We start from the raw sequence: 15979 nt of genomic DNA, 5'->3' as shown, positions 1-15979 counted from the left end.
TGCGACTTATAGTCCAGAAAATACGGTACTTGTAATATGCGATAGTAGTAGTAATGGCTAATATCCTTGTAGTATATAGTTTTTTGACCAAGTAAATTACAATATTTGAAAAACGTCTTCGACCACTGGACAGACTTAACATACAAACAGTTGTTGAGCAACACAAAAGATCACAAAGTACAAGTAGAGATTACTTTGGAGACAAACTCACTTGTTATTCAAATTGTGCTGCACCAATTACAGTGCATTAGACAAGGTGAAGCTATATCCTTTAATCCGCTTTGTAATCAAGAGCTATGAAAATGTTTTGTGCTTTTTGCAAATCATTTTAATTACATACAGAACTGTTTACTGATTTAAGTGATTCGCATTACGGGCAAATTACAAAGAAACTCGCAACAAAAGCACAGGTTGGCGTGACCCAACATTTGACACCACTGTTTTTTTCTTTCGCCATCTGTTTTCTTTCTAATTATTATTTGCAGGTTGTTTACGATGTGTAAAAAATAAAGAAAGCGGGGATGTGACTAAGCCCAATGTAATTACAAGCGCAACAGATTCCTCCCAATAGTTTTGAAGGATCTTGTGTTGATGCAACGGCGAGACACTTTTATGGACTTCTTACGGTCCGTTAAGATGACCGACAAGCGCATGGGAACATTGCTTCTTCTTCTTTTTTTTCTTTTTTGCGCCACATGCATCACACAACTGTCTGGTGGCAAGTCAGGGGAAGGGGGATCAACATATTCGAAATGAGCAGGCGTAATCCCACTGAATGTGGAGTTAAGCCATTTCATAATTAGCAGATTTTCTAATGTATGCCAGGCTTTAATGACCTTTGCAAATGAGAATGGTTGTTTGAATTTCCATCCTTCACATGGTTTTATCCCCGGCCGTATCTCGGAGCCAGTTGATGATATGCGAGAAGCTTAATGAACAAGTGCTTGTGAATGGAAAAAAGTGATGGGCTCGAGCCAGGGGAAGATTGGAAACGCATTTCCACACCTTGCGTATCATCACGGCGCCCATAAGTGGTGCCCCTCTGACCCGTTAACAATGCATTTCAAGCCTTTTGCTTCAATTAGGTACACTTTCGCTCGCCTTTCTCTCATCAGCCGCCGATTAGCATTTTATTGCACCGAGCAACGCGACGCTTTCAGAATGGCCCACAACCTTTAACTACTGTAAATGACCGAATTATCGCTCATCGAAATGTAGAAGTGACCATTACAGGGGAGAGATGTGATAGTCTATAGACGGCTGATGTGCTGTCACAAACTTTATAACATGCCTAAGTGCGAGCTAATGAATAGGTTTAACTGCTATACTCTTTTCTATTTCAGTGTTTCAACAAGGAGAAACCTACAGAGACAGACACATGAATGAGGTGTATTCTTTGCCGTTTATACCTCTGCAATGAAAGAGTGATTGATAGAATTATCGGGAAAAATATACATTTCCGGAGCCAAGACACTTGAGAGTAAAAAATAACGATGATGTTGCAATGTGTCTGAGAAATATATTTCTAAAGGTGCTATGGACAGGACATTTTCACCAGATAATGGAAGCAACCCAAGTAATCTAATCAAATAAATCATACCATAATTCATATGTATTTTTAAAGCAGTAATAAGTAACTCATGCCCCTAGAGGCCATAAGTGCCGCTGCAGGTGTTGTAGCATGTTGCAATTTTTTACTCATTAATTGTCAGTGAGAGTAAATACTACGCTGAGAGAAAAGACAAAGGGAGAGAAGGATATTTTACATCCAATTAGTTGGGATCAAACTTGGCTGTAAATACTGTTTAAGTGGCACTTGCCCACAGTTAGCTTTGCCTGTTAGCCTGTTAGTGTGTATTGGTGACACCTACCCGGTGGAAGCGAAGTTGCAATTGTGGTTTTCTGGCCAGAGACACCAGGGGGCGATGAAAGACCCCCCAAATCATCCCATTAACACTTGTATTACCCCCAGAGGAACTAGGAAAATGACTTATTAAGGTAAACAGTAACTTAGAACTGCTTTAAGACTGGATTTACATGAATACAATTACATTTCTTCACTTGAGTGTGTCAGAATTTGTCAGTTTTATTGGAATATTTTGTGGGAGACAGTCATCGATCAAGCCCCAGCACAGGGCCGGATCTTTCACCTGGCGCAACAACAGCGTTGCTCAAGACAAAGTTGGAAGCTTACGCACCAACAACGGTGTGCCAGTGCTTTTGCAAAAGGGGTTGGCTGAGGCGTGGTGTGCTACAAGCAGTGCTGACTACGATGAGTGCTTTGCTGCTTCCCCTTCACTCTCGTCTTCTTAACAGTAACATAGCACACTGCCTTGTGCATCCTAGCAAGTGCTCGTGGGACAAATGCTACAGCCCCAGACCTCCAGTCTCCTTCTTGTATTAGTTTTGTGTGTGTGGTTAATGCTGTCTTTCCCTCCATGGATATCTGGCTGTGAGGGCTCTGGCCTGCGATTGGATGACTGGTTTCAACCTTGGTTCTGGCTGGCTGCTTGTTCCTGGTCCTGATCATTGCGGCATCTGAACCCCTGGCCCCAACTAACCACCTGATGCAGCCACACCTATAAAAGGCCACACCTTGGAACGTTTGGGGAGCTGGGTTTTATCTGTGTTCGTTTGTGTCCGAAAATATTGTGCTTGTTTATAAATGTTTTCAAGGAACACTCATTTTAGTTAGATTTCTCTCGTGTGTGTATTTGTGTCACTTAGTTCAGGCTTGGTTTTGTACACCTTTTTGTTGTATTAGTTTTGGTTACAGTTTTGTTAATCTTTGTACATGCTGTAAATACCCCCTTTTGTTGAACTATCTTGTTTGTTGAACCTTTTACATTCCTTTTATTAAATAACAACTTTATTGATCCATTTTACATCTTGGTTTTTATTACTTTCCTTACCCAAGCCGAGCTGGGTCGTAACAACAAACTACAAACAATTTCTCCCACTGTGGGTAGAATACTGTCCTCGAGTATATCGTCCTGCTCTAGTGCCAGTATTAAAGAGCGCGGGGCAAACTCCACGCCGCAGAAACGTGGGTTACCATCCAGTCGAAAATATTCCAGTCCCGCACATCCCCAAAGAGGTGGTGGGTGATTTATATTAAGTTATGCAGCTATTTTAGTATCGACACTTACATTCACATGCACCTTCCGTTTAAAAACATACTTGCAAACATATGTAACAGGAGCACACAAGGATACTTAGGGCTACTGTGTAAGCACCGGTACCTTCTTATATTTAACTCAGAAGTCTATCAGTTTTATATTCTCAAAACTTACATGATATTAACATTTTTTGTACTTTGTGTCAGTATATGTACTTAAAGTTATCCTCCTGGCTTTAGCGTAAGTGATGTCCAACACTAACCATGCAGTTTCATGTGGACTTTGGGATATTCCGACTGACTGGCTCGCTCTGCCAAAAGCTGCGCTAAACGACACGATTGATGTATTTAAGGTTTCTCAGTCACGCTGCCTAAAACTCCCGCCTCGTCAAACACTCTCTCTCTCTCTCCCTAAGACGCCACGTGGCTCGCTTTCCTGCTACGAGCCACCAACATCCAGCGTTCGGCTTTGGCTGTATCACTCCCTAATCTGTCTGGGATTTCATGTGTGTTAACATCGAATACGAATGCAACGTGCAAACACTCCAACAGCACTACATAAATGTCTCAATATATTAGCTAGACAATAAACAACCTATTCACTTCGGGGGATTTGCATGTGGAAACGTAAGCATTAGCGCCGTGAGACAAGCCCTGAGCTCCTGCTGCTGTGGGGAAGGATGGATTCGAGCATGATCCTTTGTCAGACGGATATGGGAGAGGCGCTCGGAAGCTGCTCGCTTTTTGGCAGATCTGAGCTCACAATGCTGTAGATTAGCGTTAGCCTGACCAGAGAGCGGCAGTGAGCTAATTGCTTAATTAGCTGACCCAATTCTATAAGCTCCTTTTAGCATATTAGCTGCTGCACAAGCTATGGAACAAATAAATGCTGTTTGTTTATGGAATTACAATAATGAGGATCAAATGAAAACACATACGGTCAATGGCACTGCCTTTGAGTGCTTAAGTAAAATCAAAAGATGTGTTTTCGAATGGGTGCGGTCGCCGGTTTAGATGCAAATTGTTGGGAGCGCTTTCGTAATTTTTTACCCGCTAATGAAACAATTAAGCCGCTTTGGGGAAAACAGTTTGACCGCCCTCTCAATATTTCTGGACACTGGAGCGGCGAGGGACAAACGAGAACAGGGAATGTATTAGATTGAGTGAGTGATGATTGAAATGGATTAATTTACATTTCCTGCATGCATACTTTACATACATGATCTCTGCAGCACGGGGAGTTCTGGGCAAAAGAGCACTATTTGTATGAGATGAACTCATCTATATGCTAATTCATTGGCATGTAGACCTGCTTCATTTCTCCCATTCAGGACTGTTTACCTATTAGTTCCCATAGATGCAAAGGGAATTGGAATATTAAAACCAAAAAGCTAAAGGAATACAGGGCATTAGTAGTACATCACTTGTTATTATATTTATATTAGTGGCTCTCGCGTTGGCCTTTGTTTAAGTCTGAGTCACGATCCAATTTCCGAAAACACTTATTACAAATAAGCACCAAATTTCACTTAAAGGGGAAGTCCGTGGAATTTGATGGGAGCCAAAATGGATGAAACCAGTAGGACTTATTCTATAACACGTTTAGAGCATTGTTTTAGCATTAAGGTTGATTTTGTTGTCTGTTTAACCAGTTTAGACAAACCCAAGAGAATTACTGCAAATGACTGAACCCAAGTTGAAGTATCTGCAAAAGATTGTTATCACAGTAACACAAGACACTATATGACAACCAATTTAAGATAACTTTCAGTCATGATTTTTTAATTTTAATTTTATTCCTCCCCTCCACCATCAGACTCATGAACAAGAACAAGATCCGATAACTCTATTGCACTATGTGGTATGTCCACTTAGATCCACTGCTATCACGTTATGCACCTACACATATGTGAATACAATCCCCTGTTGTTCTATGTCAATTGCTGTCATCTTATCATATTTTCCTTTTTTTTTTATATATATATATTTTTTAATCATGCCCTTATAGCCTTATAGTTTAAAATCGTTTATAGCTTGTTATTATCTAAATTCTGTGTTATAAAATTCCTAGTTTGTGAACCTGCTCTCAAACAATGTCAATAAATACAATTCTGATTCTGTGTCTTCTTTTTGTGGGTCCTGATTGAGATATTTCAAGTCTTGTCCTGACACAATTTGATGAAAAACAAACAAATGGTCTTAGGTTTGTTTAAATTTAATGGGACTTACAGTGTCAAAATGGTCTGGTAAATGATCGCATCATAATCAAGACAGGTAGCCTATCTAATAAATTCTCATACATCATGCAGCCCCTCTAATTCCTGTTTGTGTTGTATGGACAATAGTAGTGACTGGTGGCCATCATTTATTAAGCACTAATCCTTTTTTGTGTTCTGTGTCCATGCAAGACATGAATGTATTATAACAATTGGCGACTCTAAATTGGAAAATGTTTGAATGGTGTCAATGTTAAAAACTATTTTAGTTTTTAAAAATGTGCTAATAAAGTGGTGGATTTCGGATGCATTAATTATCCTCATTTACAGGATCTCTCCTTAGGCCCATAGTTGCTGGGACTGGCACCATCCAGTGGCTATAACAAAAAGAAAAAAAACAACCTTTATGCTCTTTTTGGCCTTCCCTTTAATTATTGCTAATTTCTATTTTGCCACGCCCAGTCTGTGAGCATAACAAGTGTATTTTCCAATGCGCTGATTCAAATGAGCCTGATCCGACAGGGAGGGGAAAACAACTTCCGCAAGCCCAGGTTTTATGCAGCTCCTTGTACTAACCATCTTTCAAACCACTCAGAGTGACAACCATAAGATCATTGGACAAGTGAAGGCTAAATGCTAATGTAATTTTAACACGAGCCGAGCTGAAAGAGAGATGTAATCAGCCCGCCCCGATTTGGACCACTGTTGTGTTTAAAGAGGATGACAACCCTCTTTTCTTATTGTCTATGTAATTCTCCAAAATTGCCACTTACAGCCGCTAAGAGCCGGGACGTTTCATCTGCGAGAGCTTCCTCTGGTCCGCGCCCCTCATCCCATTCCGACTTCCAAAAGTGCCACCACTTCATTAACCTTGCCAGGCGTGAGATAAGAGAGGCAGCGCATCAAAGTGGACGGTCCAGCAGAGAGAGAGAGAGCGGCAGACAGAGAGAGAGAGAGAAACCCATCCAACAAGAGGGGGAAAAAAAGCTTTTGTGTTTGCCACTGTCATTCACTCTGTTTTTTATACTCATTATCTTTCAAATGGGACAAAACGCTGCAGTTTCTTTGGAGGGAGAGACTTATTCTCAAACATAAGTAGGTACTTTTGATGATGTAACCTGTGTATTTACTAACCCTACATCTGATCTAAGCAATTTTCTTGTACAGTATGACAAATAAAGCACTTACTTACATTTTCTGGTTATATACTCCAACCAAAGGCCCGCTTTAGCTTGAGAGGAGACAAGTAGAAGCTGAAATCGCATTAGGGTCTACAATATTTTGACACTGATCTTAAAGACTGAAGTAAAAGTAGCATTAGCTGGAACAATATTCATACAGCAACGGTTCCGTCCTTCTATAAGGTATAATGTCATTGTGTCCGTGGGCAAGACACTGTGGTGACAGGAGTAGCTTACAATCATACAATACAACTCAGTCTCCTATAGGGGTGGGAACCTCTGGGTACCTCACGATTTGATATGATACACGATACATGGCTTACGATAACGATAATCTCACGATACGCCGATACTGTGATAATCGATATATTGCAAAAAATAACCTTTATTTTAACATACTACACATACATTTCTTTCCATGTGCTTTGTACCTCATTTTCTGTGTAAATGATCCCTGACTTACACACTGAAGATGAGTCTATAGATCTGTCACTGACTTCATTTACATTTTAGCTAAACTAGAAACAACAGTCCTTTTTTTAAAAGAAATAAATTAATTATCAGATTATCGTTTAAAGTAATATATTTGTGTGAGTGTTTGGTCCAAGTGCTTAAAACTGCAGTGCTGCCCCCTGCTGTCCTGACTGAATTCTTGATCGTATTGGTCTCTATTGATGTGAAAACAGTGAAGCACTGCTGCCTCATTAATATGCATGAGGTCGCTCATTAATATGCATGACGTCATCAAAAGTATCGATATCGTTTTTATCGGTACCGTATCATCCTGCAAAATATCACGATATTTCAGAAAATCATATATATTGTCACACTCCTAGTCTCCTAAGAAATGCAAACTACTATTATTTATTCCAACAGTTCATCCTGGTGCAGCAAAACGTCTAAACGGCTATGCAATATAAATAATAATGCATCGGTTTTACATGTCGCTTTTCTGAGATTGGAACCACAAACGTCCTGATAAAAGGTTGTTGCAGGACATTCTCGCTGCACGTACATGTAATAATGATAGCAATTCACTGTTCACTCCAGTTGAGTGCTTGAATAATACTACTTGCAGTACAGTATACCTACACATGCTAAATTTAACCCCAAAGCATCAAAGCCAAGTTCCCCTCAAACAAGCTCCAAATCCTATAACTTGTGCTGAAAAAGCGTGAAAGCGTTTGGTATAAAATGTATTAACCGGAGTCACAATATTGTTTTACTTGCACCACATACAAATCTCTCTCTCGCTGTATTTAATCCCTCTACCCACAGTTTCCCCAGAAAGTCGGATATAAATTATTTTCCTTTGGTGGAAACAGCAAATCCCTGTCTGGATTCTGTTAAAAGGCTTAAAATGTCACTAAATGCCAGGGCTGAGACTCCTGCTAACACGTAGGTCTCCGAGACAAGATGTTGAAGCGAGGAAACTTACCTGAAACTGATGAGGTTAATATTCTTATCGCCAAACTGGAGCCGCTGTGAAAGTGGATATTGAAAAAATAGCCAGGTAACCCTTCATATTAGGGGCTATCACACGGATTAGCAGCATAAACACCAATTAATTGTTTATTGTCAGCGCCGGCTTTGAGGAAACATGCTACAGTGCATAAATTAAAAGGATTTGGAGGTGAGTGCATTCGCTGTACGGAAGAGGGCTGTGAATACTCAGTGGGGGATCCATGAACTCATTTGTACAGAATGAACAGGGGGCAAATGGACAAAAGGCTTCCACATATTTGACCTTTGTGCAAATGTGGTGTTTAGAAATATGTATAAATGTCATGTTTCTCTGAAATGCATGTTATTTTTCTCTTCATGCATTAAACTATTACACTTAATTTAACTCTTGTTGACTTAGATAGTGTTAAAAATGTTTTATTTTGTTGACATGAGTTAATGGGATTTACGTTTTACTTGCTAATTAGAAGAGTCTCACAATCGTCGAGCTTGTAATTACGTTACAAAGTTCCCTCAAGAAAAAACATGTTTTCCTTTATTCACGCGGTTTTAAGACATCTCGTTCACTTCTCGTTGTTGTTTCTTCTTCTGCCGCTTGAAGCGCTCCGATCTGTGTTTCCGAGATGCTGTTGCTTCAAAGATGAAACACAAAACTGTCACATGTTTGAAAACCTCTGAACCCCCACCTGAACAGTGCACGTTTTCTCCAGTTTGGCTTCAACCAAATCAAAAAGCATAAAAATAGCGACAAAAACTAAAAGAAAACGCCCCAAAAAGTGCCACAAAAGTGTCAGAAAAGTGACAAAAACACAAAAAACGACACATAAGCGACAAAAAAGTGACACAAAAACGTGCCAGAAAAGCAACAAAAACGCAACTAAAAAGGGAATGAAAAACCAACAAAAACCAACACAAACATGACAAAAGAGCGACAAAAAAACCTGCCAGAAACGCTTCAAAAATGTGACAAAAAAGTCATGATCAGTTTTTTAGGTCTCGGCTTTCAAATGAGGCGTTACACTGCGGCTCTCCAGTCGAGTTGAGATTCGGGTAAAATCGAACTGGAGAAAATGCGCTCGGTTCAGGCGGGGGGCAAGAGGTTAAAGCACATGATCCATTGCTGGTCTGGTTCTGTGCTCAAAGAGTGTTCACCAAGGAGCCATGGATTTGCTAGCATGCTGTAAGCAGAAAGTGAAAGCTTGTAGTGATTGTTTTGCAAAGTCTCGCGCTTTTTACTTTCAAATGATAAAATGTGAAATATTTATCATGAGATATTATGATGACCCAGACACCCCCTCCATTATGCATGACTTGTCCTCTTAAAATGACCAAAAGTACTGTGTTTTAGCACATTGTATTGTTTTGGACACTTCTGGTGGTAACACAGTAATACAGAGTTGGCATGTGAACAAAATAACAATGGTAACACTTTGTATTAAAGGGGCTAGATGCATGTTTGCCATTTTATACTCACTAGTGCCACCTCAGGTCATACGTGTAACTGCACCTTCTATATTAAGCTCGTGGCACTTCAGACCCGAAGTAACAACTTTTTGAATCCTGCACTCAATGCAGGACTCAATGCAGGATTTTAGAGGCAGTTGTGGGGAATATGTCTGGGCTCATTCTACACCTTAGGACATTAATTTTAACATTTTTAAACTCTGTATAGTCCCTTTAAGGTGTGCTCATTAATTATCAAGAAGGTATTAATAAGCACTAATAATATGCTTGTAAAGTATTAACACACTGCTTATTATACTACTTATCTGTTGACATACTAATAGGCCATGAATAATATGCTTATTCATAGCCAACCCTTAACCTAACTCTAAAATGATTACTAATGTTTATTAATACTTAAATACTTAATGAGCACACCTTAATCTAAAGCGATACCAATAATATTAGTTCATCCATTCCATGGGATTCTGCAAAGGTCATGTGTTTAAGAAAGATGTCTTGACATGAATGTCCATGGAGCCTTACAAGCCAATTCGATGGACAAATTTAGCAGCTTTATCATTTCAATATATTTTTTAATTATACCGTAGAGAGGATGTAAGGGATGTGGTGTCATGTTCCTGATAGACTCATCCCAGTCTGAAAAGTAAAGCCCCAAAAATAAAGTCCGAAACGCTCAGGTGTAAATGAGTAATTTAGCGCGGATCCCGGCTCCGTCCCTCTACATCCAGATGAATTTCCGAAGCGTGTTATAGCAGCATGGAAAGGTCTGTCAGTGAAATTTGAAATGGAGGACAAAGGGGCCACAGGAGCAAATAGGTTTTCAGACACCATCCCGGGAGCGCCGTGCCAGTGTGAATTTAGAGCTAAAATACAGTGCACGGATCCGACCTCAGAGGCAGCACAGCAGAGACCAGAGTGAGACATTCTGCTATCTATTAAGACCGACGTTATGTATATATTGTATTTTGAAGGAATTTTACTGATCCACAAAACCTAGCAGGAAAAGGATAAGAGCCTGGGTCCTATATAAGAGCTTGTGGTAAGCAAGTACAGCCAAGTCGGAGAGGGAAGTTGCTGAGAAAAAGTCTTGGCAAAATCCTGCATGCCCGCTGATAACACGCCCGGATTAAGGATGTTTAAGGCAAGTGAAAATTATTCATTTGAGATGGATGAAAGCCGCACTTGTCAAGTCTACCAGTCATGCACTTTATACATTTCATTTCCACCGCGGCGGCATGCATAATTTCCCCTCAATGCAAATTTCTACACAGAGGAAAATCGCGAGCATATTTACTTTTTTACTCCCGCTAACACATTCTCTGTCACAGAAAATGGATCATCTCTATTGGACCGGCAACAAAACAATGCGATTTTGTCTTTCCGTTTGTATTTTTTTGTGCTAAGTGTGAGAATCTAATTTTGTGCAACACTAGATATAGTTGCCGTAGAATACAAACAATTGAGGTGATGCAGAAAAGAGAAAGAGAGAAGAAGAAGAAGAAAAAAAAACCTCTTCTTTCGTTTTGGCTCACAGCTGGGGTGGCAACAAATCATCTGCCTTCTTGAACTCAGTGATTTGCATATTAATTTGCTGTAGATTTTGGAGACCATACAATGTTATCCATTTATCTGTGCATAGAACTAGCATTTAGAAGTAGTAGCCGCAAAGTAAACAATAGCAAAAAGGAGCTACAATGAAGCTAGTCTATAGTAAAGGAGAGAAGCAAGTGCCAGCAAAGCACTGCGCTCTCATCTCATAGCAAGAAGGTCAAGGGTTCAACAGTAGTGCTAGTAGTGCCTATTGCAGGAGTCTCCTACTGGCCTTAGGTGGAGCACTACCTGGAAGATTATACGATTTCAAAACATAAAAAGAAAAGACATTTTGTTTTCTCGTATTACATGACTATATTTACCTAAATGCTTGTAACAGTGTAACAACTTGTTAAAAGTGCATCTGTATATTTCACTCATCAAGCTTATGTGGAAATGATGGAAGGCCTTTGGGGAACTACGTGGAAAGGGCCATTATATTAGAGCTGTGCTTAATATATTGTATCGGCAATAAAGTAGTCTTGTATCGGCAATATGGTCTTTATTCAGAATATATCACAACATGCACTCAAACTACTCCAATCAAATGCTTACATTGCACTCTGGGTTTATTCAGGATAGTAAAAATGTCAATTTCTTGCACCTATAAGATCCTATTTTCTTAAAATTCAGAATATATCTTGTGTCTTGGACCCTCTCTCAGGATACACTTGGATCGCAATACATATGAACTCTGTGTCGGGATACATATCGTATCGTGAAGTTGTTGGCAATACCCAGCCCTACTGCGCATGCTGGTAGCTCCTGACTGTGGCTGTAGTAGAAGAACCTGTCACAGTAGCTACAGTAGTGCTAATAGTAGTAGTAGTAGTAGTAGTAGTAGTGCTAGTAGTAGTAGTAGTGCTAGTAGTAGTAGTAGTAGTAGTAGTAGTAGTAGTGCTAGTAGTAGTAGTAGTAGTAGTAGTAGTAGTAGTAGTAGTAAAAAAAAAAAAATAGATGGGTATTGTGAGCAAAGAAATCATTAAATATGGCAGTGACATTATTAGGTACAATACAGAGAATTTGAAGTAATAGTAATAATTGATTATGGTGTAAAATCTAGTTGTCTAAAGAATACAGTTTGGTATTTACCTCAAAGGTAGTAACTGTAGTAACAGTCATACAACAGCACAGGTGATACAGCCCTTGTACTAAAACGCTTGCAGTAAAAGTAATAGTTGTAATGGCTGTCCATAAGTATTAGTAGCAGCAGTAACAGTCAGACCTTTAAATAGGAATCAAAACAGTCATTAAGTGGCGGCTCTAAAAATACTTCCCGACCAATTATCTGCACAGACTTGTGATTGTAATTAGAGGTTTTAAGTCACAGAGTCTCACCTTGAGTGTGAGGCCCTGCAGCACACACTGTACATCAGTCTGTCTCTATACAAATATTATGATCTCTCTGATGAGAATTAAGCCTCCGTCTGGATGGCCAATAAATTAGAGGCACGCTTCTCGTTTACTCATCAGAGCTAATGAGGCTGATAAAATTACCACGAGGCTCATAATTACAGGCTAGTGGCAGAGGCGCTGGCAGCCACTGGAAGGAGACGACACACACAATTAAGAGGCACCATTTAGACGTACATATACCGAGTAGAAATACCACTAATTGTATATGAATAGGTCATACATCATAAAGTATTATACAAAAACAGCATGTGCAAATCTTGTATTCAATGTCACTGGATTCTGCAAAACCAAAACACATTCTGATGCAGGTTTTAATTTTTATTTTGTTATGCCTCTCTATTGTTATATAGGCATGGGACTGGGGCTGATAGCGGAGGCCAGAACGCTAACTTTACCGCTCACTGGTCATTAGCATCTAGTCTTTTCAAATGTTACTAAAGCCAAAAGTGCAGTATTTGCAGTTTAACCGAGTATACCCGATAATAAGCTAATTATTTTTTGGTTTTATATGCGGTAATGGAAAAGTCCACTCAGGAGAGAGGGCACAAATTAAACACAAGCAAGAGATTGTAGCTGGATTACACTTGCCCGACGATAACAAATAAACTTGTGCATTAACGCAGTGTTTTCACATTACAACAATAAAGGTAGAATTTCCCTCTTTTGTGTCAGAGGCATTGGCAGTCTGACTTCCGCGGCCCCTCTTTCATAAAGATTAAGCACTTCACGGGTAATGGCATATTTTAATGAACGGTGGCAGCCCGGACACGAGAGCGCACCTCAGAGGGATCCCATCTCCTCACACGTTCACGCCATGAATTGTTTTACTTATGAATATTAATGTCCCTCTAATTTGAGGCTGTTGTTAATGCTTGTCGCTAGGAGCTCGGCAAATCAGGTCCCATTCCTGTTAAAACCGTGTATTAGACAACCCACCCCCCTGACACTAAGCCCTCGCCTTTGATTCTTAATTGCAGAAGTGCGAGCATTTGCAGGAGATGGGCCGCAAAGCTTTAATTAACTCTAATATCACACATTGAGTCACGACTGTCAGCCGCATCACGCATGGCATTTTGTACCAACAGCTCCCCCCCCCCCACCCCAGACTAGAGAGAGAAGTTTACGATCACCATTTCATGCATCTCAAACTGATGTGCCGCATATTGACACCATCGGACGAGTCCCTAAAAGCCCTTATTACAAGCATACATTGATGCGTTTTTGATCACTTGCGGGATTAGCATCGGGCTAAATGGAATTGGAAAATTATGCAAAAGTCCAGTTCATTTCAATAGTTTCGTTCAAAGCAATTTGAGATTCAGCGCATGCACGGTTGTTCATTTATTCCCAATGTGGAGGCCATGCTTCGCAGTCGAACATTAATCTCTCAGAATTCAATGCATCTTTAAAGTCATTTACTGTGCGTTTGCTGACCCCGTAAGATACATAGGATACTGGCTCTGGTGTGATACGTGTCATTGAAATGTCCGAGTGATCTCAATTTTAATCCTTAACTCTTATTTTATGTAGATTTAGTAGGAGTAGACAAGTATCGGTGAACAGTGGTGCAGCTAAGTTATAGCTGCACCACTGTTGAGAGCAGTGCACTTGAGGGGCACCTGGGACTGGAGGGGAGGGGGGTGGTTATTGTTGGGGCGGGAGCTTAGACTCGTCAGAACAGAAAATGACATTATCTGAGCCAATTAAATACATTTTAAGGAGCACAGGTGCAGGAAACACTGCATGCATGTGTTGCCCGTGGTTTTGGACTTAACCTGGTACAAGCAAAGGGGTCTTCAAGGGAAAAAAGGCACGGCTGGTTTTTAGGCCCATGGTTGCTCTGACAGGCTCCTATGACACCAGTGAATAAAATCAAAATCCATAAGTCTCTCCCTTAACTACTTTTCTAATGAATCTGGAACTGGCTTTAACACCGCTTCAGTTGAAAGATTGTCTTCCAAGTTTATGATTTCATGCATCTCAAACTGAGGGATCCGTACTCGCTAAATCGTACGTTGGCGTCGCTGAATGGCTCCTTAAAAGCCCTTATTAAAAGCATACATTGGTGCCTTTTTGATCACTCGCAGCATTAAGAGGCATTGTTAGTTTGTTACTCAAAGTGGGTCTCTCGTATTTGCACACTTTTTTTTTTTTTTTTCTGAAGCTTGTGGGATGAGAAAAAGTTCACGGATATTTTTTTTTTTTTTAATGGAAGGATGTGCGCCCCAAAGAAGCAGCTATTAAGGAAGTAATTCAAGCTCTCTTACACGGCTAATCTTCAAAGGGTTTTAATGGACAACAAGTTAAGAATACTATAAATATATCATTCAAATGCAATATTGCCGCACCGCACAGGCCCATTTTAAAGCTCAGGTAGAAGAGGCGTCCTGATGCAGATATTAGCAAAAAGAGTAATGTTAATTAAACCTGGTTTGAAGATAACAAGCTCAATACACAGACCTATAGTTTAAATAAGCCGTTCCCGGGCCATAAGCTACAGCCCGACCTAATCCTCTTTCACATTACGTTATTGCATCAGTGCAGGCCAACATTTCTGCAGCATTTATAAAATTAGCAAAGAAATTAACTGTCTGTGCTGTGGCAAATTGGATTTTCAAGTTCGGTGGGGTGCGGTGCGATAGAGCATACCCAGGCTGCCACCTACAGTACAGAGAGGAGAGAGGAGCAGCGACTTGTGTGGCGCTGCGCTCTGCATGACAGACCTAACACTGTTCTGGCTAATGGATGGGGCTGCACAACAAGAGAATACAATGTGATTTTTGATAACTATCTCAAATATTGATACAACGACAATGTGACGGTGTTACTGTATTTCAGGAGTGCCGTTTGTCACCAAATTGTGTCAAAATAAGACTTGAAAAATACTAAATCAGGACCAAAACGAGGATATAAATCTGAACTTCTGCATATTTTTTGGTTATTATTTGTTAGTCAAAAAACAATCTCAGTCAGATGAGTGATTTTGAGATTTATTGCGGCTTCTTGCAAAATGGATATTGTGTTTCCCTAATACGGAATATCTAACATTATGTGAGATACAGTGCAGCCCTGGACATTCTTAAATTGTATTATACTATACAGGTGCTCGTCATATAATTAGAATATCATGAAAAAGTGCATTAATTTCTGTTATTTAACTTAAACTGTGAAACTAATATATGATATAGACTCATTACATGCAAAGTGATATGTATATCCTTTATTTGTTATATGTTTTATTATTATGGCTCAGTTTGTAAAACCCCCAAATAAAAAATCTCTCAAATTTGAATATTTTGAAATTGGACTGTAAGCCATAATCATCAAAATTATAACACAGGCTTGACATATCTCACTTTGCATGTAATGAGTCTGTATCATATATTAGTTAGTTTCACATTTAAATTTCACATTATAAGTTGAATTACAGAAGTAAATACACTTTTTCATGATATTCTAATTATATGACGAGCACCTGTATTATATTATATCACTAAATATATCAGTCAGGGTCAACATCAATGTGC

This window comes from Gobius niger (assembly GCF_951799975.1).
Source record: "Gobius niger genome assembly, chromosome: 10".
Taxonomy (NCBI): domain Eukaryota; kingdom Metazoa; phylum Chordata; class Actinopteri; order Gobiiformes; family Gobiidae; genus Gobius; species Gobius niger.
The sequence above is the reverse complement of the archived record's forward strand: the minus strand, read 5'-3'. Positions refer to the sequence as shown.